The sequence below is a fragment of the Chinchilla lanigera genome, unplaced genomic scaffold (assembly GCF_000276665.1).
Source record: "Chinchilla lanigera isolate Chin_1 unplaced genomic scaffold, ChiLan1.0 scaffold00019, whole genome shotgun sequence".
Classification (NCBI taxonomy): domain Eukaryota; kingdom Metazoa; phylum Chordata; class Mammalia; order Rodentia; family Chinchillidae; genus Chinchilla; species Chinchilla lanigera.
In genome coordinates, this window is record NW_004955420.1 from 17,645,700 (window position 1) to 17,670,098 (window position 24,399).

General features: G+C 37.2%; 1 non-coding gene across 1 annotated transcript; it reads left to right on the forward strand.

Moving 5' to 3' along the window:
- Positions 1-4,291: 4,291 nt before the first annotated feature.
- Positions 4,292-24,399, forward strand: LOC102015205. Its single transcript, XR_001233823.1, has 4 exons — positions 4,292-4,468; positions 6,315-6,352; positions 14,485-14,627; positions 23,358-24,399. It is a non-coding gene; the product is annotated as an uncharacterized LOC102015205 (transcript).

Sequence of the window (24,399 nt, forward strand, 5' to 3'; positions counted from 1 at the left end):
GAGATACACAGTGAATAAAACAGGCAAAAGTTTCTTTATGAATGAAGCTCACATTGAAGAAGAGGGAGAAAAACAAAAACAGCTTTCATGTGGTATGAATAAGCATTTTACAAAATTTTCTCAAATGCATAAATTACAGAAGACGACAAGAAGTGTTGGCTGGGGAGAAGGTTGTTGGGGTGTCAAATACAATGGTCAGGGAAAACTTTATTGAGCGTACAGTATGGTGTTTTACCAAAAGTCTTTAAAAGAAAAGGCAGTAAGCCTTAGAAATACAGGGAAAGGTGATTTTTCAGACAGTGGAAATAGCAAATGCAAAGACGCCGAGGCGGAAGAGTGCTTGAGCTATTCAAGAGAAAGTAAGGAGACCAGCGTACTTGTCACGGAGTCAGCCCACAGACCAGCAGGATATGAGGTCAGAAAGGGAAAACAGGCCTTGTGAGGCTCTACAAGCCATTGCCAAGATAGCTTCTGCTCCACGCAGAGGGAAATGCTCTACTTGGGAGTTTTGCTTAGAGATGCAGCAGGATTTGACTTACAGTTAAGCACGTTTCCTTGGTTGGCTTATTAGGGCGATCTGCAGGCAGGCAAGCGAGCAACAGAATTGCCTGCTACTGCAACAACTGCAGTGACAGGGAGTGGTTATTGGTGAATAATATAGACGCAAAATTGGGAGTTAAAATAATGCAAAGTACTAGAAGTCTGTATATATTGTGAAAGCCGGGCTCCAAGATGTTCTGACTGATTGGAAGCGCGATGTGAAAAGAGAAGTAAAAATTGTTACAAGGTTTTGTGATTTGGATAACCATAAGAAAAAGTGTTATTTACTGATATGGGGAAAATTTGCAGGGAAAAAGAGCAGAGGAGAAATGGGAAAGATCAGAGATGGGTTCCTGGTCAGTTTATTTGCAGAAGTCTAATAGACATCCAAATGGTGACATCAATTTGACAGCTGATGTTATAGTTTAGGGGAAGAGAACTGGATTGAATATATGAATCTGGGGTCGGTAAGTTTCTTTTTTTGGGTTTTCCTCCGGTACCGGGAACCGAACTCACGACCTTGAGCTTGCCAGGCAGGCGCTTTTGCCACTGAGCTAAATCCCCAGCCCCTGGGGTCGGTAAGTTTCTTGATGACAGTATGTGAGACTGAATAGCACCCCTGATGGAATGCGTATACAAAAGACAAGGGTCTGAGGGCGGAGTCACTTCGGGCTCTCCTAACTCGTCAGATCTGAGGAGACAGAGAAAAGTGGTAATTAAAGTGAGAGGAAAGTCCGGAAATATATTGTTCTAGAATCCAAGGGAGGAAAGTGTTTAATGAAAGAAAACAAATGTGGCCTGATACTTCAAGCAATAGGAAGACTTACAACTGATCATGGTTTAACACTATGATCAATATTTCTTATCACTGGGGAGAAGGTGCAATTGAAAAATCCAGAGGGTATGATAGCATTCTGTTCATTTTAAGTCCTTCTTACCTTATGCCAGCTCCTATAATTTCCATAAATCTCTGAGCTGATGTTGGAATTCATTTTGTTTTATTTTATTTTATTTTTGGTTTACTCTTCAATTCCTTATATTTGCGCAATGTCAGATTTCACGTTGATACTTTCAACTTCATCTATTTCAGAATGAAAGTACAGCAGGCAGCTTAAATGAAATTATTATCACTTTAGAAAATATAACTTCAGAGAACCTAAGTTCTGGTTCGTGGTGACTTCAGCTGTCATCTTGCAACTGCTAGAACCTTTCCCTGCTCCCTCAGTTTTCATGAACAGAACAATAATCTCTTTGCTTGTCCTTTCCCGTGCGCCACTTCCATTCATATCTTTTATTTCCTCTGCTTAATCCCTTGTATTTTGGCCCTTAGTTCCTTTGGAACAGCTGTATGCCATGACCTTTAAGGACAAATATCAATATGACTTCAAGGCGTCAGAGAATTTGGACTTTTTCCAGACTTTGAAACCAAAGGACAGTTTTCACATCTCCTGATCTCTGCCCATTTCTGAGGAATATAATTCCTCTTAGAAAAGAGAAGACCAGCACTGAATGGAAGAGCATGTATGTGCCTATGCTCCTGTTAGAAAGATGAGGTTAGGAGGCTCACCATGTGGTCAGTCAAGGTTTGGCGTTTGATTTTCCATATCTTCATGCATCATCTCCCTTTCTTCTTTTCCCTGATCTTTTTTATGTTATTTTTTTTCCATTTGTCCCTATATTAAAGCATAAGAAATCCTCATGGACCTGAATGACCTTATTAATATGTTAGCAATTGTGTCTTCAAATTGGCTTTCCAGTGATGAGAATTCAGTGTCACAAGTTCCGGTATATAAGAGTGTGCTTGGAGAAACATAATTAATCAACAACTTTAAATGATTAAGTATGAATCACAAAAATTATGTGGCTTTTGCATTGTATCAGGGTCAACTTTCTGATTGTGGTATTGTACAACATACGTGTAAGGTGCTACCTTTGGGGAAAACTGGACCAAGGTGATATAGAATCTCTTATTAATGTTTAATACTGTATGCAGATCTATAGCTCTCTTAAAATGAAAGGATAAGGAAAGTTGTGTCACTCATGTCAGACTTCTTTTGCTCCAAGGTCATCCAAATGTCCTGAGATGAAGAAGGAAATGTCCTAGGGAAACTACTACCTTAGTTAGAATCTACCATGCAAGCCTTTGGAAGTGGTATGGGAAGTCAGAAAAGTAAATGGTTAAATGGCAGCCTGGGAAGAAGACAAAGGTATTAATTAATATAATTTTTATTTCAGCACCAAATATAATAATGGCATTGGCAGCATTAAGGATGAACACCATCTCCACTTGGTCACCGTATTCATCAGCCACCTGTTGCAGGATCATGTACATTTCGACAAGAATTATTTAATCCATCTCTGCTTGGTCATCGTTCAAATTTCTAAAGCTAAACCAAACATGCAGCTCCTGTTTCGCTTCCATCTCTTTACTAGTCATCTGGCCTGCCCTTCCTTTCCCAGAAATTCTTAAGATCATTGACTCTGCTGACGGAAGTCAGGCTTCTGACCGACTAATAAATAAGTTCACCAGTGAAAAGCCTATTTTTCATTCTGTTTAATTACAGGCTTCAGAGACACTCAAAATGGAGAGTGTCTTAGGGACAAATAATACTGTAGGCTTGGTTTACTTTCTTCCTATTGGCATTGGCCCCGAGCCCTTCCTCTGCTTTGAAATTCATGGCTGTGACTGTGACTGCATACTAAACAGACCGTGAGCACCACACAGCCTGCTTAGCCTGTCCAGATGTAGCTCAAATAATCCATATACCTTAATGACCAATTCATAGCAGTAGTTTAGCTAACTAATATGGCTCATCTGTGATCATAAATGGATTCGTATATTATAATTTGATTTGGATTTGGTGAACCGTACTGGGGCTCAAATTACAATATGCTTCTTTGAAATTCTACATGTTTGGCTTCAAAATTGGCCCTTGGAAATATAAAATGATTAAATGACACACACACATATATAATTTCCCAATTTTTCCCTTTCTCTCTCATTTCTCCTTTATAGATGAAATGTTAGTGACCTCTTCACATTAGCTTCCATGATCTGCTTTCACTTTAAAAACAACTTCTGAGATTAGCATCCTGGCTTCCGAATATTCTGTTGAATAGATATAAATAACCATTTTGCATTTAGCCATTTATATTTTGATGGACTGTGTGTTTTCAGTGACTATCACTATATATGATTACTTGTACCCTTTGTAGGTACAAATAATCTATATCTGTGGATATATTTTGAGAAGGAGAATTCTTGGACAAAGGGTTTATTTTTAGTTTGATAGATATTTCCTAGTTGTCATCCAAAGAAGTAATACAGCTTTCTCAATGTGTATGAAATATCTGTTTCTATCCCTTCCTTCCACATTACCAAAATTTGAACACTGCCAAACTGGTAATTGTAAACTCAAGGCTGGTTGAGACCTAGCAATGAAAATAACATGTGGAACAAAAAGAACAAGGAGGATCCACAAAGGAGAGAAAACTGAACATATATTCTAAATGTAAGATTCTATTGAAACAATAGTTTGTTTTTAAAACATGCACTTGAGTTTTAAAATTTACTTAAGCAGCCAGCTAACTACGCAGGTCAACATTTACCACCCTTCCTTTACAGAGCCTTAACAAACAGTGCCCCGAGTTCTGACCTTAAACTTAAATTCCTGGAACTGCGAGTGCCTGTGAGCAGGCACCTGACATTCTTTCCCCCAGCACGTACTTCAGTGGTCACAAGGACCATCATTAATGCGTGCTCTGCAAGGAAGCATAAGACAGATACGTCAACAAGTGCTGAGAAAGACAGCGATCATCAGAGTCAGAAAACCACTATCTCTAAGCATATCATGAGTCAAGACTCAGACCGTTCAGTGTCAGCTTAGCGATCTCAACAACAGGGACCTGGTGTGTTCAACTCTTTCAGGTAACCGTCTCTCTTTCTGGGAGATTTCTGAAGTACTCTGAGAACTTGATTTGTTATAGATTTGTTGTGTGGGCATCATTACTACTCCTGCATTTAAAAGATTTGTTGTAAGAAGGTGATATTAGCATTTTATGACCGATAACATTTATTGGTCTACAATATTGAAAGCAAAATATCCATGACATTGGTCTTATATCTTCTTTCTATTGTCCTCTTGCTATTGAAATAACGCAATGCAAATTTAACCTTTATTTCACTTTGCTATGCTGTGAAACTTTTTTAAAAAATCAAAAATGCTATTGACACAGGGCAAGGTGCTATGGCTGAATTAATTTAAGAAATATTTACTGTTCCCTGCAACCATACTTGAGCCACCGACAGGTTTTTCATGCTGACTTAGATGGAAAGAACCACTTTAGGGTCTCTTCTTTCCTCTGCTCCAGCATTCTTTTCTGAGCAATATCTGCTTCCCTGTGTTACTTCAACACAATGTATCTGAAAGATTTTGACTCAAAGCATATTAAGACTTCTCTTGGAGTTTTCTAATAATGGAGGAGCCTGACAGCTAACCTTGGCAGTTAGGTGGTAAGAATGAAACATAGTATTTCTTGCTAAAGTTCAGTACTAGTATTTGAGCTGAAAGTGAGATGTGGGCTTTATTTTTTCTGTTAAGCTAGATCCCAAATGATTTCACCTTCTTGTAAATAAACTTTCCTATGGATTAAATTTGAAAGTTCATTTTCCTCTGTTAGTATGCAAATCTATTTGCAGCAACGTAGCAAAAAAGAATGCAACTCATTTTCTGTGCTTATAAATTGTTCATTACCTTGCTCTCAGATGGCCAATTCCTGGCTCCATCTGCAAGTCCACAAATCTCTTTGCCCAGATAAACTGGGTGATATAAATACAAGGTGCTAAAGAAGATGCATTTGGGATTAAGGGGAAAGTACATTACTCAGTAAAAAGTCCCAAATTTATCGTTTTAAACTTTGTAACTTCATACTTGTAGTTATATGTGATAGTTCAGGAGATTAAGTGCTCCAACTGACCTCAACAACCCAACTTTTACTGCTACATAATGGTGGCATTTAAAGATTTTTCTCATTGTACCCAGAAGGATTCCTGGTTCACAGGTGAAAACAAACAAAGAAATGCAAGCAAAACCTCTAGAAAGAAATACTTTCTCTTCTTGTGGTTGTGAGTGGGAGACGTTATACCCTATAAGGCTCAACACAGAGAACTGAGATAGTTTATTAAAATAATTGGGGCTTGTGACTTTTAAAGGTTATTTCTCCCCTTGTTTGATAAAGAGAGCATTGTAAGTCTCAACAGAATGTCATGTGATCTTAAAAGGATTCTGGTTTTAGAATAAAGTTATCCCTTTATGCCTAGAACCCATTACGCCTAGTAGGATTGATTTTCTGTTTCCACATACTGGGAATGTGGTTCATTTATATGAAAATATTTCCTGTGGGTAATGAAAACCTTTCCTCTACTAAAAATGTGAAAATAAGGAGGAAGTGCAAGATGTACAAAAGCTCTTTAGATTAAGCAAAATCTGCCTACAGAGAAAGCAAAAAATGCTTTTCAAATCTACACATAGCAATATGTTGGACAGAAATCTGATTCACAATATACATCTCTTGTCACTGGTGAGATTAAAAATCTACCCAGAGAATTTCTTTCAATTAAAACTCTGCAGCAACAATAAAATGTGCTGTGGAGCTTTTAATTAACATAAACAAATGAAAAGATGTAAATCCACATTGTCTCTCGGCACTGCTATGTATTAAAGGATTATACTGATGAGATGTTTGGATTTTATTGTTCTAAACATGTGTTTCAGTTGGAGCTCTCGGATCTACTGTGTGAAGAAAATGAAATGTAAGTAAATAGTCAGAGATTCTATGCTTTTACTTAGCATTTAAACAATTCAAAGTATTAAAAAGGTTCAAGTCACTTGAAAATCCTCCAAAGAGTTCCAAATGATCCTTGTAACCATGTCAGAAAAACAAAAGTGAACAGTTTTTAAACTGTAAATGGTTCCATTTTGCTAAAGACAAGATATACAATTGCTTTCATTGGCTTTGGTCACCTGTACTGCTTCTTTGGACAAGTCTTTATTCAGTATATTTTCCCAGTTTTTGATTGGGCTGTTTGTTTTTTGGGCATGTTAATTTTCTCAGTGCTTTATATAAACTAGATATTAGTCCTCTGTCGAAGAGTAGCAGACCATGTTTCCCCATTCTGTAGGTTGTCCATTTTCTCTGTTGATTATTTCTTTTGCATGCTATGCACAAGCATTTTCACAAAATTAAGTATCACATTGCTCCTTTGCAGTTTGACTGAAAAATAGGGTGAATTTTTATATTTAAAAATGATTATAATAAAAGACACACTGTCACTAATTCCCCTCAAAATATTTCCCAACTTGGAACATACTTACCATTCTCGTCACTTTGTAGAGCAATTCTACAAGTCGTCTTTTTGAGTGTCATAGCCGCACTGTTGTGACTGCCTCAGTGTCCTGAATGAGTTCAAACTACTTAGCTTTCATGGTCAGTTTTGCTTTGGAGAAGAGCCACAGTCGCATGGTGACAGATCTGATGAATAAGGCGGACGAGGACACACCATGGTGTTGTTGCGAGCCTGCCTTCCCTCCGCGGGCAGTTCTCAGCCGCGTTCACCGCATTTTTGCCCACTGTATGAAGAGATTCATAAAAGTGAACTTCAGAACTGCTGCACAAAGTGGTAAAAATGGTGGGATGAATATACCTGAAATGAAGGAAGGGAATTTTGAGGTATATTAATCACAATGTCTCTTTTATTATAATCAATTTTTATTTGAACATTCACTGTAAATTGTGGTCCCCTCTTGTGCATGAAAAACCCAAAGTACAAGTAAAAGAATGAGTAAAATAAAGACAGATGATAGGAAAGAAGAAAGCAGACTTTTTGGAGATATAGAAGAAAACCAGGGGGACAAGTATGGTAAGGAAGAGGAAGGTCAAGGGCATGAAACTGATCAAAATAGACAGATACATACATAAAATTCCCCAAAGCTAATATCACATATACATCTAAAATTCTCTAAAACAAATATACATGCACATTAATTAAAATAAAACAAAGAAACTCAATTTTCATTATGATCAGCTTTGTTAAACAAGTAAAGACTTAAGTTGGCTTCCAGGTATTTTTGCAAATAAGAATTCCCCTCTGTTGAGGTTCAAGGGTGCTTTAGTGTCTTGATGTCATCTACAGCCGCGTCCACTCTCGAAAGTCACAGCAAGGATGAGAGAGGCAAGTTTCTGGATAGTCATATCTCAAAAATCAGCAGATCCACCTAGATTCTAACTGATACCAGGCACACTTTTCAAAGTGCCTTTGATATGAATTATGTGAATAACTCTGATATGGGTTATGTGAGCTGGGAATTATATGAATAACTCACTCCTTGCTTTTTGTGCTGTAGATGTTAATGGTTCTCCGAATTAAATTCAGGGGATGGGGAGAAGTTGCTATTCATGACACTGCTGATGATTAATGATAATACTAATGCACTGGGACTTAGCGCAAGTGTCAGAAAAGCGCTTTTGCCAAGTGCTTTCTTCTGGCTGCGGCTTGCTCTGCCAGCCAGCTGTTTTCAATTATCGTTGCCTATTACCCTTCGAGCCAGGGACTCTCAGCACCGGCTGGAAAGGAAGACACCAGGCCAAGTACAGTGCTTTGGTTGGCCCTGGGTTCATTCACTTGTTTGGAGTGGATCGTTTTACTGTTGACAGTCTGTTTTAGTAAGTACTGTATGTGCTACTCTTTCAGCTTTAGCACAACTCTCCGCCACTCTTTCTTTGCAATAATTTTTGGACTTACTTCTCCGTTCCCTCTTTTGCCATTTCTGCTCTAAGAGATTTTGACTGTTTATGTGTTTACATGACTCTGGCTTTCATGGTTATCCTCATCTTACCTGCTTGCTTTCTGCCACTGATTCAGGATAACAGAGCACAGAAATCCATACTTGGAAAGAGTCTTAAATTTTGAATCTAACTTTCTGTTTTGTTTTTTGTTTTTTTTTCCATTACCAGGAATCGAACTCATGACCTTGTGCTTGCCAGGCAGGTGCTGTGCCGCTGAGCTAAATCCCCAGCCCCTTGAATCTAACTTTCTAATTGCTGTAGCAGGAATATGTTATGCTGAGAAAATGTTTTATGTTGACTGTAGATCTTGGGTGCTATCAGTCTCACTTTGGGGGAAGAAACTGGAAACTAGAGAGAGATAGTTGATAGCAGGAATTCAACTGATAGTCACGATCTCTTTTCTGGCTGCAGTGTTTTGCATAAAAAGTATCTGTTATATTTATCATTATTTTTCTCTTGAGTGAAAACCAGAAACTGCCTCAAATGAAATACTTATTAGCATGAAATAAGCACAGAGAAGTCAAGACCACGGCTGGAACTGTAGAGAAGTAGTAAATCTATTGAGAATACACAAAATATCTTGACTCTTTTGCACAAAGAGTGACAGTAGGATAAGTATATAAACAAAGGCCTGCTACTTTCTAAGTGAATAAAAGCCTTACATCCATATAAGATTATCTTTATTTATCTATATTCGTTCTGGAATTTCAATTTACAATTGTTTCTTTGATCAGACACATTATCTCTTTTTAAAGTATGTTACCTGGCCAAGAAAACACATTCATTATTTTACTAACAGTACTACAAGAGTAACACCAACCTGCTAGATTGGAGATAAAAGGATCCAGAGGATGGCCTCATCCAAATATCCTTTAGAAATGAGAAATTCAAAGGGCTGTAATTTGCTCAAGCTCCCTATGCAAAATTAACGTGTAAAAAGGAAACCTGGGTTAGAATGCAAGGGAATAGAAAAGGTAAAAAAGAAAAATTTAAAAGAGAGTAAAAGGTAGTAGAGGCTATAGTGAGGGGGAAAGAGTCTTTGATCAGCCAGAAATTTTATTAATCAACTTCTATGTTCTGAGAATATTGTGAAGTATTTTCTATTTTTTAAAAACCCAACATACTATTGGTTCTATTTAAATATGTTTTCAAATACCACAATCTGACTCCTTTTTTGTTATGTAATATACTTATTTTACTGTAATTACATTTTAGCATGAATAATGCATTACTATGCTCTGTGCAACATTTAAGCATTATATGTGATTTATAAACCGTTCCTTCCCCCATAAGTAATTATGATGAGATAGAGTACCTGTATTCACATGAACAGAAGGGCTTAAACACATTAATGTTTTCTACATTTGAAGGAGTCTGTAGTTAATTGCATTAGTGAATTTCCTAATGATGTGCTACCTTCTTACCTCATTCACTGAGGCCAGATATTTTGTTCTAGTCCTCTTTGAAAGCAGATAAGCAACAATGCTTAAATTTGAACCCAGGACTGATTGTAAATTCCAAGTCTAGAATTTTAACAAGGCTTGCTGTATAGTCCACTTTTAATTCATCACATTTTTTTGTGAAGTACTTAAGGGATATACAGTCCACCTATTTTCCTTGATACTATGCAACTTACTATCACTTTTTGGATGATAAGGTTTGATACCCATCACTGTCCTCAAATTATTGTAGCTGAAATGCACTTATGCTTATTTGGAGGAATAATTTTTAAAAAGAACAAAATCCCCGAGATTTGTTATCCCATTTATCTTGAGAGTACATGGAAATGCTACCCCTATTGTTAACATTCTCTTTGTTGTTCCGTCTTTATAAAGTTCACACTTGAATTTTTCTTTGGTTTCAATATAAGGAATAGTTGCACTTTTGGTGAGTTGTGCTGGTCGCTTTCCTCAGTTTAGAGGACACTATATTACCCAATTTTCGCTTTCACCCTATTAACTGCTAGAAAGCTTAAGCCAGCTCTGGAGTTAAGCTCTAATTTTATGCGAAGGATTTACTACATTTTGTTTATACACTGACCTCAGTCTTTTTCCAACACTCTCTAGGCTCTTGCTTCTATATATTTTTGTATTTTTAGCAGTTCCTTATAGTACATTGGGACATAGGCTATTGACTGTATTCAGGCAGCGTTCCCCACTGTCATGTGAGGCGACAGCTGGGGTTTTGCTACTTGCTCAGTGGCAATATTTTTACTTAAAATCTACTTTTGCCATTTCCAGTAATGCTATTTTGGGAAAGTTAGTTACATTTTCTATGCATGGGTTTTCTCAATTGTATAAGAAGGATTATAATATTGGGGTCCTACGCTATCGCATTACAAGTTTCAGAGTGAGTTTTCATTATTTGAAAGATTAAAAAAACTAACAAAACAGCAACAATGTAGACAAAATCAAAACAACACAAAAACGACAAAAACAGTTCATGACCTCAAAACAATATGATAGGAATTCACAGTGGTTGCTACATTACATACTGTTATCTTCAACAAAGTTGCTCAATCCACCAGATATAAGAATGTAAGATTGATCAAACAATCAAAGACAGTAACAAGTAATAAAAAAAATTGGAAGTGATGCAGAGGTTCACCATACAAGATGGCAGGAGTTCAACAATGGTTCCTATACTGCATATTGTCAGAGTGAGTTATTGCACATGAAGCTATATATTTGGATTAGATGACTTCCCAGCACAAAAAATACTGCCCTGTAGCAAGGGAAAAGATAGGGCAGCTCTGTGGTTGTTTTTTTGAACTGTTCACATTAACAAACTCATAATTTTAGGTCTGTGGCTTCTCAGCACTGAGAATTTGCCTAACCATCCATATAGAGCATGAACGATGTCCACACCTTCCGGGTGAAGAAGGGCCATTATTTGAAGTTTGGGTAATTAGAATAGTGTCACAGTTCAGGCACTGTTTCTTACGAACTCAAAGTATTCTGCTGAATAACTGATTTGGAGGAAGAAACAGAAACAGTGGTGAGAAGGAAGGGAGGCCATGGAGTCAGAAGGTCCACATTCTGGTTGAAGTTCCTTGGCTACCTAGTGACATGTCCATTTCCTATCCCAGATCTAGTATCAGTCGTATACTATGTAAAGTCCTTAGGGTAAGTAAATGGCCTCATAGTTGCCAAAAACTTTGAAATTATAGGATAACTTTGATTTCTCCAGCTCACTGTTCCGTCATCTTAGCGCTTATCAGAATCTCCACCAGAGGGCGCACAGGGCTCAAAAAGAATACTGAGTGGGTCAAAAATCTGAAGAAATAAAATAAAGTTCTCAGTATTTAGAATGGATTTTAAGTGAAGTATGCTATTTTTGAAATGAGAAGAGAGAATAGCAGAGATTTACATGTGGAGAAAGATGAAATAATGCATATTCTCAGTCATGGGCTTGTAGGCCAATTTTTTGTTGTTGTTTTTGGGGTTTTTTTGGTTTTTTTTTTTTCCGGTAACAGGAACCGAAGTCACAACCTTGCGCTTGACAGGCAGGCGCTGTGCTGCTGAGCTAAATTCCCAGCCCAGGCCAATTTAAAAAAAAAAAAATCTACAGCTTTTTTATTTGGTCCAGACACTAAAAATTTCCCTACATTTATATTTTAACTATCACTATATTTTAAAGATTTTTATGCTTTAATATAGCATTTTAATACTTTTTAACTACAAAAATGATATATATATATATACATTATAAAAACTCAGTATTAGAAAGAACAATTCTTATAACACTATCTTCGTACAAAGTAAGCCCTGCTGGAACTTAATAGTTATTTTGGTGACATCATTGTACTCATGTAGAATAATATATACAAAGTAAGGACTGAACCCTCCAGATTGTTTTGCTCATCAAGACTTTTAATAACAAATATAAATTTATATTCTTTTTGATGGCTGGACAATATTCACTTGTAAGCTGTTAATTATTTGAAAATCCTTTACTAGTGATCATTTGTCTTAGGATGCTTTGGTCATTTTTTTCTCGGCCATTTGTGCTTAATAACATTAGCAAATATTCTAGGTGCTCAAGGAGAAAAAAAAAGCAAAAGAAGCAATAATAAGCAAGCATATCCCTGTTGTCTGATTTGTCTTTGATGTTCAGGGTACAAATTTTAAACTGACAATTCACATTCTGTTGAAAGGTCACTTCTGACTACCATAATGATGGACATGATACACTACCTCCTGGGGGATAATACAAGCAATAAGTTAACTGATGTTTCTGAATGCTTTCAAGCTGAGAATTATTGGGTGTTATCTTAACAATGAGCGAAGAAGATATGACTAAGTCTAGCCCCATCTGAGGTTATCAGGCTGTGTTGAACAGATTTCTATGGTTCAGTCCAGCACATTTTAACAGTGGTCATACTCTGTGGTCTGAAAGAAATTCATCCACACATAGATAACCAGTACACCATACTGTCCATAGCGAAGGACTCTGAGATGAAGAACACATTCATCCCTTTGCTTGGGGAGGTAAATCTACTGTGAACTTTGTTTTGGTACAATCTTTTTAAGCTTATTTCTGGAATGATTGAGCTCTGCCTATACACACACATGATTTGTGCATTCAGAGTGATCAATTTCTAACTCCTTTAAATGACAAGTGGCCACATACTTGTTTTTCTTCTAGCTTAACTTCTTTTTTGGTCCACTTGTTCAACCACAAAGCAACAAATTTTCCAGTGCTTGTTATTCTCTACCAAAATATTAAAGATCAGCAGGTTATAATCCTTCCCTTAGAGAATTGGAATTGTAAAGGACTCCAAATATATGGATAAAAGAATGATGGAATAATTATCTGCCTCATTCGTACAGCATACTGGCCCTAAAGTTAGTCACTACCTTCTCAACGCACAAAGATATCTGTAATTCTAGAATCAAACCTATTGCAGTAAAGTCATCTATTAATATGTCTGATGGTTTCAGATTACCTGCATTCTCCGTGTCTTGAACAGAGTGGGTAAAGGGTAAACGTTTGCTTGGTTGTGGTAGGAAAAGATGTGTTCTTGTGGTGCAGGAATAAACAGGTGACTGTTCTGGTGAAACTAGTGTGGTGAGTACCCACCTCATGGCCCCAAAGAAATAGGCTTTAGTCATCTTGAGGACTAACACCTACTAGTCTTCCTTTAGCACCAGGTGTGTAAGTTGTAGTGATCAACATCCTAGTGACTGGTTCATCCGGTAAAGATATCCTCAATTTATTTCACAATACAGTAGGTATTTTATACCTACTTGTTTTCCTAAATAATCTGAAACAATGTATGAAATCATGCAGCATATAGAAATTTTAGGGTCACATAAACAATATCCATAGAAACATCACTCAGGTTGTTGGGTAATGTTTTCTTAAAAGTATCTGTAGCAGGAAACTTAACTATATGTAAGGATAAGAATATATTCCAGAGTTGGAAGTGGTTGATGGTAAAATGAATGTTTTTTGTTTTTCTTTTGTAATCTTTCTAAGTGATTCCTCCACTGGTTTCACTTCTGGCTGTGAAAGATATTCAAAATAAGCATCCTCCTCTTTTATAAGATAATACATCAAAAATTTCAAGACATTTGTTATAACTTCCTAAATCTTGACTTCCATATTTTCCAAATTTAATATTATGAATTAGATAATTAGTTGCTCAAAGACAGAATCTCATTTTTCAATGTTTGAATCCCTAGTCTCACATCTAAAAGATGTTTATTTGCCTAAATACTAGTTGGATGGATGGATGGATGGATTGATGGATGGATTGATGGATGGATGTAATGTTGAACGGGAGGAAGAAAGAAGGAATGGACAGACAGACAGATACAGAGAAGGAGGCAGGAACCAAGATGATACTTTTTAGAATAACCTTCCAATTTCCACGAAGTGGTTATCGCCACTTGAACAGAACAACCTTCTCTGTGGGAAGCCATACTGCAGATTCGGTCGCCATTTTGTGGGGCAGGGGATTGGTTAAAGAATTCAGCATCCTGGTTTGCTTGCACCTAGCCTAGCTGAGTCCTTATCCACTTTCCAGGAAGTAACAGAAACTTTTAACTGCCCACATGTCCTATCTCACTTCTCCCCTGCTGCTTTTGACATCAGGTTACTGTTCCTGATTTTCGTCGTGGCTTTTGTCTGTGGAGTGTTGCTCTTCTGTCTCCATCACTGGCTGAGAAATCGTCGAAGTGATTCCTCAAGATGCACCGTGGCTGTTTTTGCTGTTGGGGATTTGGACACCAACTATGGTGAGTTCTCTGCGTACTCTGAGCTCCTCCTTGAAACCTTGAGGAAGTATCCTCTGAAAGCAGATTTTTGAACTTCAAATAATACCTGGCTTATGAGAGGCGCACTTTGAGGAGTGAGCTTAGGTGAGAAAAGAGAAGAAGGGAGACCTTGAAAGAAAGGAAAACTATCTTAGGGAACTGAGTCCTATTTTAGTATGAGGATAGAAACTAGAATTTGCTCATTTAACCAGCAAAACAGAAGAGCTATATGAGGATGGACCCTCTAGATATGTATGTGGTAGGGCTGAACTTGCAGACCATCTCTGAGCTTTTAGTATCAAGCTTGGTACTCATAATCTTATTATCCAAGCTATCTATGACTCACTTAACTCATCTGAATTAACACTGAGCCATACTTTCCAGCTTGGTGCTACTATAGATTGCTGCTACTTCACGGTTTAAAACAGTTGGAATTGGGCAAGGAAGTGTCAATCCTTTAATCTTTCCCTCCACACACACGGAGAGCTTCCTGGTCCCCCTGCCCCCAACCTCCTCTTCCCCAAACGGTATCTCTCCTACCAGTTCTCAGTTTGTACAAGTGAATAAGAAATACAGACAATAGAGGTCTTTGAGTTATCTGGAGCTTTCAACCTTCACAGTAAGTCGACAAAAACAATCACCTCCTGGTTTCCAGAAAGCTACCATGACTGGGTGATCCCTTCAGGTTAAACATTGTTCTCTTTCGGGAGATTGTATGCAACTTTCTCACTCCGGTTGGGCATTGTACATCATATTTACCTCAAGAGTGCTTGGTAAAAATTAACAGCTGCCTTGCAGCAAGTTAGTCCAGCATGAGATTTTTAATGGTTGGAACAGGGTGTGCTCTGTGAAAAACTAACAAATAGTAGTAGAATAAAAACACAGAAAAATATTCATGTCCAACCTTTTGGCTTGTCTGAGCCTGCACTGAGTGAAGAATTGTCTTCAGCTGCATAGAAAACATAGGATATAGTCAATGTATATATGTAACAAAACTTCCTTTCCTTTTTATGTATAGGCTTACCAACCTTAATAAAAGGGGCACACAACCTGTGGGCTGTAGTTTAGACACATGTGCAGGGTATACTGGTTATTTTCATTGCTGGCAGGTTTTTCTCCCCCGAAAAAAATCACTTAACAAGGACGTGACATTACCAATTTGGGAAATGGTTATTTTGGGGAGGACAATAAAATTCTGTAATGATAACAGATCTTTCTCCTAAAATCAAAGACACTTCATGTAACATGCAGGGAAATAGGTCACTGGCCTTCTAGCAAAATGTATTTGTCAAAGAAATCTACATGGTAAATTTGGTCTATTTTTCTTTATTTAACTAAAGAGAGTTATAAATGTATGTCTCTTCCTCCTCTCTGCATTTCTAAAGGGGAGTCTCAAGCTGTCTTTTTACTCTAAGGAAGACCCTTTCATTAGAGCATGTTGAATCTTAAAAGAAGTCTATTCCTAAATTTACATATATTATTAAGCTACTTACGCTGTTACTATCCTAAGGGAGTTTAAATGCCATAGTTACAGCCCTATATATCTAGTATTTTTCTATTTTTTGTGTGATGGTTTCTATGTATGCTCCTGAATTTGCCTGAACTAGCCAAAATGTGGGTGGGAGAAGACAGCAAGATTGATTCACTGCCAATATAATCTGCATATAATGGCATTTAGTATGGGGCATGAGAATTACATTCTCTACCTTATGCCAAAATCACTATAAACTGGAAAAAAACTTTGGCAACATTATTTTTCAATAATAATAGTCACAATTTATTTCATATCTACCAAATTCTAGGCAGTAGACTGAGACTTTTCAAATATTATCTCTATTTGGAAAGTCATCAATGTTTCTCTCAGGGGATGTTACTTACTTCTTTCACTCCTCTGGGGAAAAAAGACTGTTTAGAGATTTAGGTAGCAACTCAGTTAAAGATTTGGAAAGGTCACTCATAGCATAAACAATCCAGCCTGGACACGAGGGACAGATTCATATTCTGAATAATAAAATATTTCCAGTTAGTTACTACCTAGTGTTATGGATTTTGTTCTACAATATTTATTCCTATCCTAATTCTATCCTTTCCTTCCAATCCTACTGGTCTAGCTTCTGGATCTTATTTTGCTGAAAAAAAAATTTAAATTCTCTTCAAAAATCACTCTTCTGTTGTTATCCAACTCAGAAGCCGCTGGCTCAGTTATTTGCCCCCTCCAAATTTACCTTTCCTTTTACCTGCACTGAGTTGGGTGTTAGTTTATCTCATCTGTTGTCCATCACCCATTCTGTCCAAGGTATACTCAACATGGCTATACAGCAATAAATAGCCATGCGCATAGTTCCATGTGCATTGTGGTCTCAGAGTTTTATTCTTAGGCACTCCTGTTTCTTCTCTCCAGAACACAATATAAAAGAAGAATTTAGGAAGTGGTACACTTTATGAGCCTTAGACATTGCTTAACTACTGATTTCTGGAAATAAATCCCAGTGAGTCCATATTTTAAGGCAGTCTGAAACTTGGGACCACACTGGACTTAATTTTCTGACCAGATTTCCATTACACAGTCAACTTTTCAGATACATGATTCCTACTTAGAATTTCTATAGGAAGGATTTGCTCTCCAAAGACGAGGTAGAGAACCATCCCAGGATCTTTGTATGGCTACCGAGACAGGTGAGGATCAAAACCACAGCATCTACTTCCAGGAGTCCTGCAGAGTATGTGCTCATAGCATGAGGCTCATCCCGGCCACAGAAAGATTCACAGGGCCACACTGAGATTGTGGGCCTGTCCTTTTGAGTTTCCCTTGCAATCACTATTCAGAAGAGAAAAAGAAAATTGAGAAATCCCTTCAATGACATTGGTGATGTATTAGAGTATGAAATAACCTCTGGACTTCCTGCCATCTTGTACATACAAAATGGAGGGCAGGATGTTCCCTCTTGAATACAAAATGTAAGAAACAGATCATTTAAAACATTTTAGTGCAGACACTAGATTTGATATATTAACTGTGAGTTCCTTGCAGACCTTTATTTTATTTTTTTCACAAGTTATTTCATTTTAATACCACTACTTGTTGAACATATTAGCTGAATTATCTTTGCTTTTCTGACCCAAAGGTCAGAGGTTTCAATCTCAGGATCTCATGGAAGCTGCTCTTAAAGGTGAAAAGCCAAGAGGAAAATTTTGGCTGAATATCAAGGGCTGGAGTTGACTAAACTTTACTAACATTAAAATATATAAAACAATCAGTTTCTCTCCATAGCAATTCTTGCCAGTATTACACTGCTCACGATGCCAATTATCTTGATTAGAAATATTAAAGAAAAGAAAAGAGCTATTTTCCTTAGCATATTGGCCTACCCCAATCTCGCAAGAGACTTCTGGTGGGGGAAAGGTTCTTGGGAACTCAGCCAAATATCCTAGGCGCTAAGGACACTGCCTAGGTCCGTGTTTATGCATTTTCCCAGTGCCCAATTGATTCAGGGCACAGATGGCTGGATCTTTCTTTCCTTCATCTGTGGTTTTGAATGGTGGACCCTGGACTCAAGGTCTTCTCTAAATAACCACTAAGCTCAACACAAGAGAACCTAGTACTTAACTTAGCTGAGTCATCACCTCCTGTCTCCATAGATGATATGATGGAGCTCTTTACCCTCCAGAAATGAAGAAGCAATCCTGCTGATACCGCCTGTTCTGGGTGCAGTTGTATACACCCCACTGAACTTGTACATGCAAGTCCTAATGCCCAGACGATAGGAACATGATTGTGTTTGAAGACAGAGTTTCTAAAAATCTAATTTGTTTAAAATGAGGTATTTATGGTGGATGTTACTCCCATTTGTCTAGCATCTTTATAAAAACAGGAGACAAGGGCACAGACAGTCACAGAGGGAAGCCTACGTGAAGACAGAGAAGAGGACAGAGCTATCTGCAAGCCAGAGCCACAGGTCTCAGAGAAACTGACCCTGTTCCCACTTGATCTTGGACACTCAGGCACTAGAATTGTAAGGAGATAAACTTCCTTTCTTTTTTTTCTTTTTTTCTTTCTTTCTTTCTTTCTTTCTTTCTTTCTTTCTTTCTTTCTTTCTTTCTTTCTCTCTCTCTCTCTCTTTCTCTTTCTTTTTTCTACCTTCCTCCTTCCTTCCTTCTTTCCTTTTCTTCCTTTTCTTCCTTCCATCTTTCCTTCCTTCCTTTCTTTCCTCCTCCCAGCTCTAAAATCATCTTCTTTTTTCCTGCTACCCAAATACAGTATCTCATAGGTAGTATCTCTTCTCTCACCCTGCTTCCCCAGCCATTTGCCTTCTGGATCGTTTTCTCCCTTTCTGCCTCTGCTACAATCCATGAAAGTATCCACACCATGCCCTTAAGTCTCGATCGGATCATTCATGAATACCTCTCTGACTTCTTTTTGCTTCTCTTCTTTTCCCCATCAGACCCTGACTATTCTAGTAATACTTGGGTGGAGGTTTTTTTTTTTTGCCTCAGAATCTGTATTAGAGGTAAAATCTCAGTGTCTTATTTATTTTAATACATACTTTTGGACTCCCTCCTCACTGATAAATAAAAAAGAAAATTACCACCATTCCCCAACCCCCAAAAATGTAGAAATGGAGAGGTAGAATCACCAACTGTGACTTCTTAAAGGGTTGTATGCAACATTTTAGTAAAGGTCAGGAAAAAGGGCAAGAAATTGTTAAAATTCTCACATCGCCACGTGTCTATAACTTGTGCGTATTATCTTCATGTTATAAACCAAGGACTATAAGACACAATGAAGTAGGCAGAAACTACAAGTGATTTGAAACAGGAAGAAAAAAATAAAAAGAGTCTAGTTTTTTGTTAAGTTAATTATTTTTCTGTAAGGATGCTGTCTGGATGATAGGTAAGATCAAAAGATTTTTTTAAATGTATTAGAAAACAAGATATTTATTTTAATTGAAAATAAGGATAAAAGCAATTATTAAAAATAAGACCGTGAAGCTGAATACATGCCCAGATCAGTGAAGATGTAGACATTTAATGATAATAAAGAGAACTATGTTTGGCCTCTAGGAGATGAACGGAGGGCAACTAGGGCTTGTGGTAGATAAACTATCTAGCCTTCCCTAGAAAGGAAAGAAAAGAGAGTTACCCCACACACCACTGTTTGTCCACATTGTAGAGAAAACTTGCAAATTGCTGTAGAATCTGTATCCAGGTCCCTTTGCCTTCATTACATGTCATCTGTGGATTGGAGTGGTGAGTGTCCTATAGCCCTAGAAGGTCATCTGCCTTTTCTGAGGGGACAGTGCACAGAGACACTTCTCCTGGAAACACTCACTGTCACTTAGCTACTCAAGACTCGTGTCACTGCTAAAGCTGCCCTGAAACTATCCATTCTCCCTGACCCCATTTCTTCTGCAATCTCTGAGATAATCTTTCCTTTTTCCTGTTTCAGAGAAAATAGAAATACTGGTGTGCAGCAGTGATTAAGTGACAGTGCTCTGAGCTAGGAGGGCAGAGGGCTGGAGAGGTGAGCAAGAATAGACTCACATATTCCACTCTGCTCTCTCTCCTGGTTCCCTCTGGATTCTTTTATTTTTGGATCTTTTAGAGATCATTTCCCTGGATTTTATGTTCCACATTTGTATATCATGTAGCTAGCTTATTTTAAGTAAGGAGGAAGGGGTGCCTCCTTCACACCTGCTTATGGAGAGTATAATAATAAGCACTCATGTTTATTGAGCATTTACTGTGCACCATGCTCTTGATGTGATTTGTCACATTTATACTTTCCTACAATTCTATGAGGGGTTAATGATCACTCTTAGCATTCTACAGATGAGGAAATGGAGGCCGTAACAGACAAAGCAACACAGCTAGCTAGGCAATGGGCACATGCCTATAATCCTAGCATTCTGAGAGGTTGAGGCAGGAGGATCATAATTTTGAGCCCTGCTAGGGCAACCTACTGATTCAAAATTAGAAATCAAAAAGGGCTGGGAATGTAACTCAGTGTGGAGGCTCTGTGTTCAATCCCCAGTACTTTGCAAAACAAACAACAAACAGAGATATTACATAGTAAAACTATGACTCAAGTGCAGGACTTTTAGCAATTCTATATGTGAGAAATGGATAACATTTTTTAAAAAGGAAAAGAAAGAAAAAAGTAGAAATGGAATGTTAAAAAGTCAAATCTATTGAAATTATCCTTAATAGTATGGGAAATCGGAACTCTGATTTTGAAACTCAACAGATGGTGTATTGGTCTTACAAAATTAAGCTGCAAATTCCAATACCCTAGCTAGCAGTTTTGCCAAAACTACAGGACTTCTGCAAAAATTTTAAACTGATTCCTCTTGGGTTCTTAGTTTGTGAGGAGATAAAAAAAGTCTGTCTTTGCCACCCACAATCACATGAAATTTTACATTAAACACTTTTTGAGAAATATTGGAAACTGATAAATGTTCCGTTTCTGAAGCTTCTGAGCACGCTGGCTTAGTTGTGTTTATCAATCAATGCCTTATGGTTTTTCATATCAGGTTTAATGACAACCACTAAATTCTGAGTAACAAGACAATAAAAGGAACCTACCACAGAGAGCGGCTGTCAAGATTCTATGACCTGGAGTGTAATATTGATAATGACAGCAGTAGAAATAAATTGGACCTAGTACACACAATAAATGTGTGTAGTCAACTGGTCGACCATTTCCAGGTAGGAAGATAGCTAAGTTGTCATTGACTTCATACTGACTACACCAGGAGCGGTCTGCCAGGAAAACAGTGTTCAGTATCAGTGTTCACAATGGAAAGGATTTGGGGAGTCAGTACATTTTTACATTTTAGCTCTCTGTACCAGTCCCATAGACTTAACTAATTTCAGCCTAAATTTGTGAACTGAAAAAGGCTTTTCTCTGTGATATTTACTATTTAATAATTCATATTAGAGTTAATAATGGTGATGAATAAATCCTTCTTTAACCATTAAAATAGGATAGATGAGGAAATTATATCATAAATAATATTGCTAGCATATTATAGTTCTTCATATATAATAATAATAATAAACCTTTACTGTGTGACAGGCTCATTTTAAACACTTTACCCTCATTTAATCTTATCTTTATAGAGGCAGATACTGTCATTGTTCTTTTATTGTATAAGAGGAAGTGGGAGTAAATAAATACCATTTAATACACTGGAAATCGATTAGTGAATTAAATAAATAATTTACAAAGAAAAGTACTGAACCAAAAAGTGAGATATTTTCTAAATATAGCTCCACCCTTCACACATGATATTAATATCTGAGTAATTATACTTTTCTATGAGGATCAGCAAGGTAAGAAATAATGCAGGACACCTGTGGGAAAATAGGTGGCTATAAATTATCATTCCCCACACCAATATAACAATTTTGGGTAATCTACACATGGGATTCAGAGATATAACTAAGGCCAAACAACTGACAACTACTTAAATTAATTTGATAATCTTTGCATGTTCTTTGGGATCTTCCCAAAGGGAGCATATCTTAAACCTTTACAGGAGGAAAGCAGATACCTCCAGTTAAAGGACAGATGAGGGTATTTTTGGCTTTAAGAACCATGCAGTCTTTTTTGGGTCTACTCACCTCTGCCACTGTGGGTCAAAATCAACCACAGACAGCATGTAAATGAATATGTACGATTATGTTCTAATTAAATTTAATATATGGAAACAGTCAAGGGCTAGATATACTTCAAAAACCTAGTTGTTTCTCCTCCTCCTCCTCCTCCTTCTTCTTTTTGGTACTGGAAATCAAACTCAGGACCTTGCCCTTGCCAGGCAGGCACTTGTGCCACTGAGCTATATCCCGGGCCCCCCTAGTTCCTTCTTTAAATGTGAATTAAGGATGATCAATATTGTTTTGAAATGGAGCATTCAACAGCATTCAAAGTCAGGTAAAGATCCAAGTTAAAAAAATATATAAAGAGAAATGGCTATCAAAATTACTATTGATTTCCTCTGTGACTCAAAAATAGTCTCTCAGGGAAATAACAATATATTTCCGGATTATTAGAATAAATTTAAGGTCTCTCAAGGTGACCAGTTTATGGAAGAAAAGGCTTTTTTGAAGGTATTTAATGACACTGTTGTGCCTAACTGAAAAAAAGAAATTTTATTTCAAACCACTTACTTTAAATTTTGGAATGTTTTCTCATAATTATGTGTGTATACCTTAAACAAAATTTGCATCATTTATCTCAACTTTTAGTATTATTGTAAGAAAAAGTTCAAAGTCATTACTTTATTTGATTTTAGTTTTTAGAAATAAACATAAAACAATGAAGTTTAAAATGTAGTGTTGCAATGTTTCTAGTGAGACATGCTTTTCCCATGATGGGAGACTTAACTAAAATGCCATTAAGGCTTAAAGGGCTCCTCCTTTGTGATCTACAACACACTAAAAGAGCATTTCTTCTAGTTTTAGTTACTAAACCATAAATGTCTCCTGATGGGTTAGTCAATGATGATAAACCAATTCATTGGAGAAAATTTTCTTTCCATAGTGACAAAACCATCACTGTAGAGAGAAAGATGTTATCCATTTTTTTCTCAAGGGTACAGGTAATATCCTCTTGCTCCAGTGATCCAAGAAATGCTAGATTTCATCAGTCAATGTCTGTGACTCTGTTTCCTGCAGAACGGAAATATTACATGCCTCCATATTCCTTTCCAGGGACAGAAGCAGCTGTGAATACAACTGTTGCATCTCACTTTCAAGCTCAAAACCCAGGACATCATCCTGTTTCACATTTTGGCACACTTGGCCCTCCACCTTCGTATGAAGATGTTCTAAAAAACCGGTTTTAGATCTGGATCATGTACTGAAGACATTAGAAATATCTGAAATTTTAAACCATAAATTTAGGCACAATTCTTTTATTTACTGGGAATTCCTAAAATTCTATTAATATAGTCTGAAAAGGACAGGTAGATAAAAGAATGGATGTAGGAAAGAGTTTCATTCATGGAGATGTTTTTAATAATGAAGTAGTAGACCCTTGAGGTATTGCTGCTGTGTTATACTTTTGTGCTATACAACCAAGTAAATATTTCTTCATTCATACTTAAAGAAGAAAGAATGAGGTAGGGTTGGAATCACCCCCTTTTAAATTTGGGATTCCTCTGTATTACATATAATGTTGTTGTCTGCTCCCAGCTCTCCCTCTCTGCCTCATCTCTTCCCTGGTTGAATGTCAATAGTAATTATCTTAATTTAGCAATAGCATAAGCAGAAAGTCAGACACATTCAGTACTAGAACCAGAAAGATAAAATGTTTGAGTTAGGACGAAAGGAGAGTTAAATGAAGAGGGGAAGTGTTATAAGTCTCACACCAAGAAGTTTTATTCCTAAGCCCAAGGAAGGAGAAGTTGTAGACAGAAGCAGAAGGAATCTGATTAAAACATGAGCATGTGTAATGCCAATATGGGGAAATAGAGGAGAAAATTCCCATGTTCCTTCATTAATGTTTTTTCAGGAACTACCATTTTTCTGCAATCCCTTGAAACTTGGCATAATAAGAAATTTTCGCATAGATATCACTGTTCTCATGGAGGAGTCTGACTGCAGATGTAGTAGTAAGACCTTTGTGAAGGACATTTGGGCAGTGGAAGGAAAGGGGAAAACAATCCATATCAGATGTCACATGATGTTCAGTAAATTTCTTGCACAAAACAATTGGCACAGGGGCTGGGGATTTAGCTCAGCGGCACAGCAC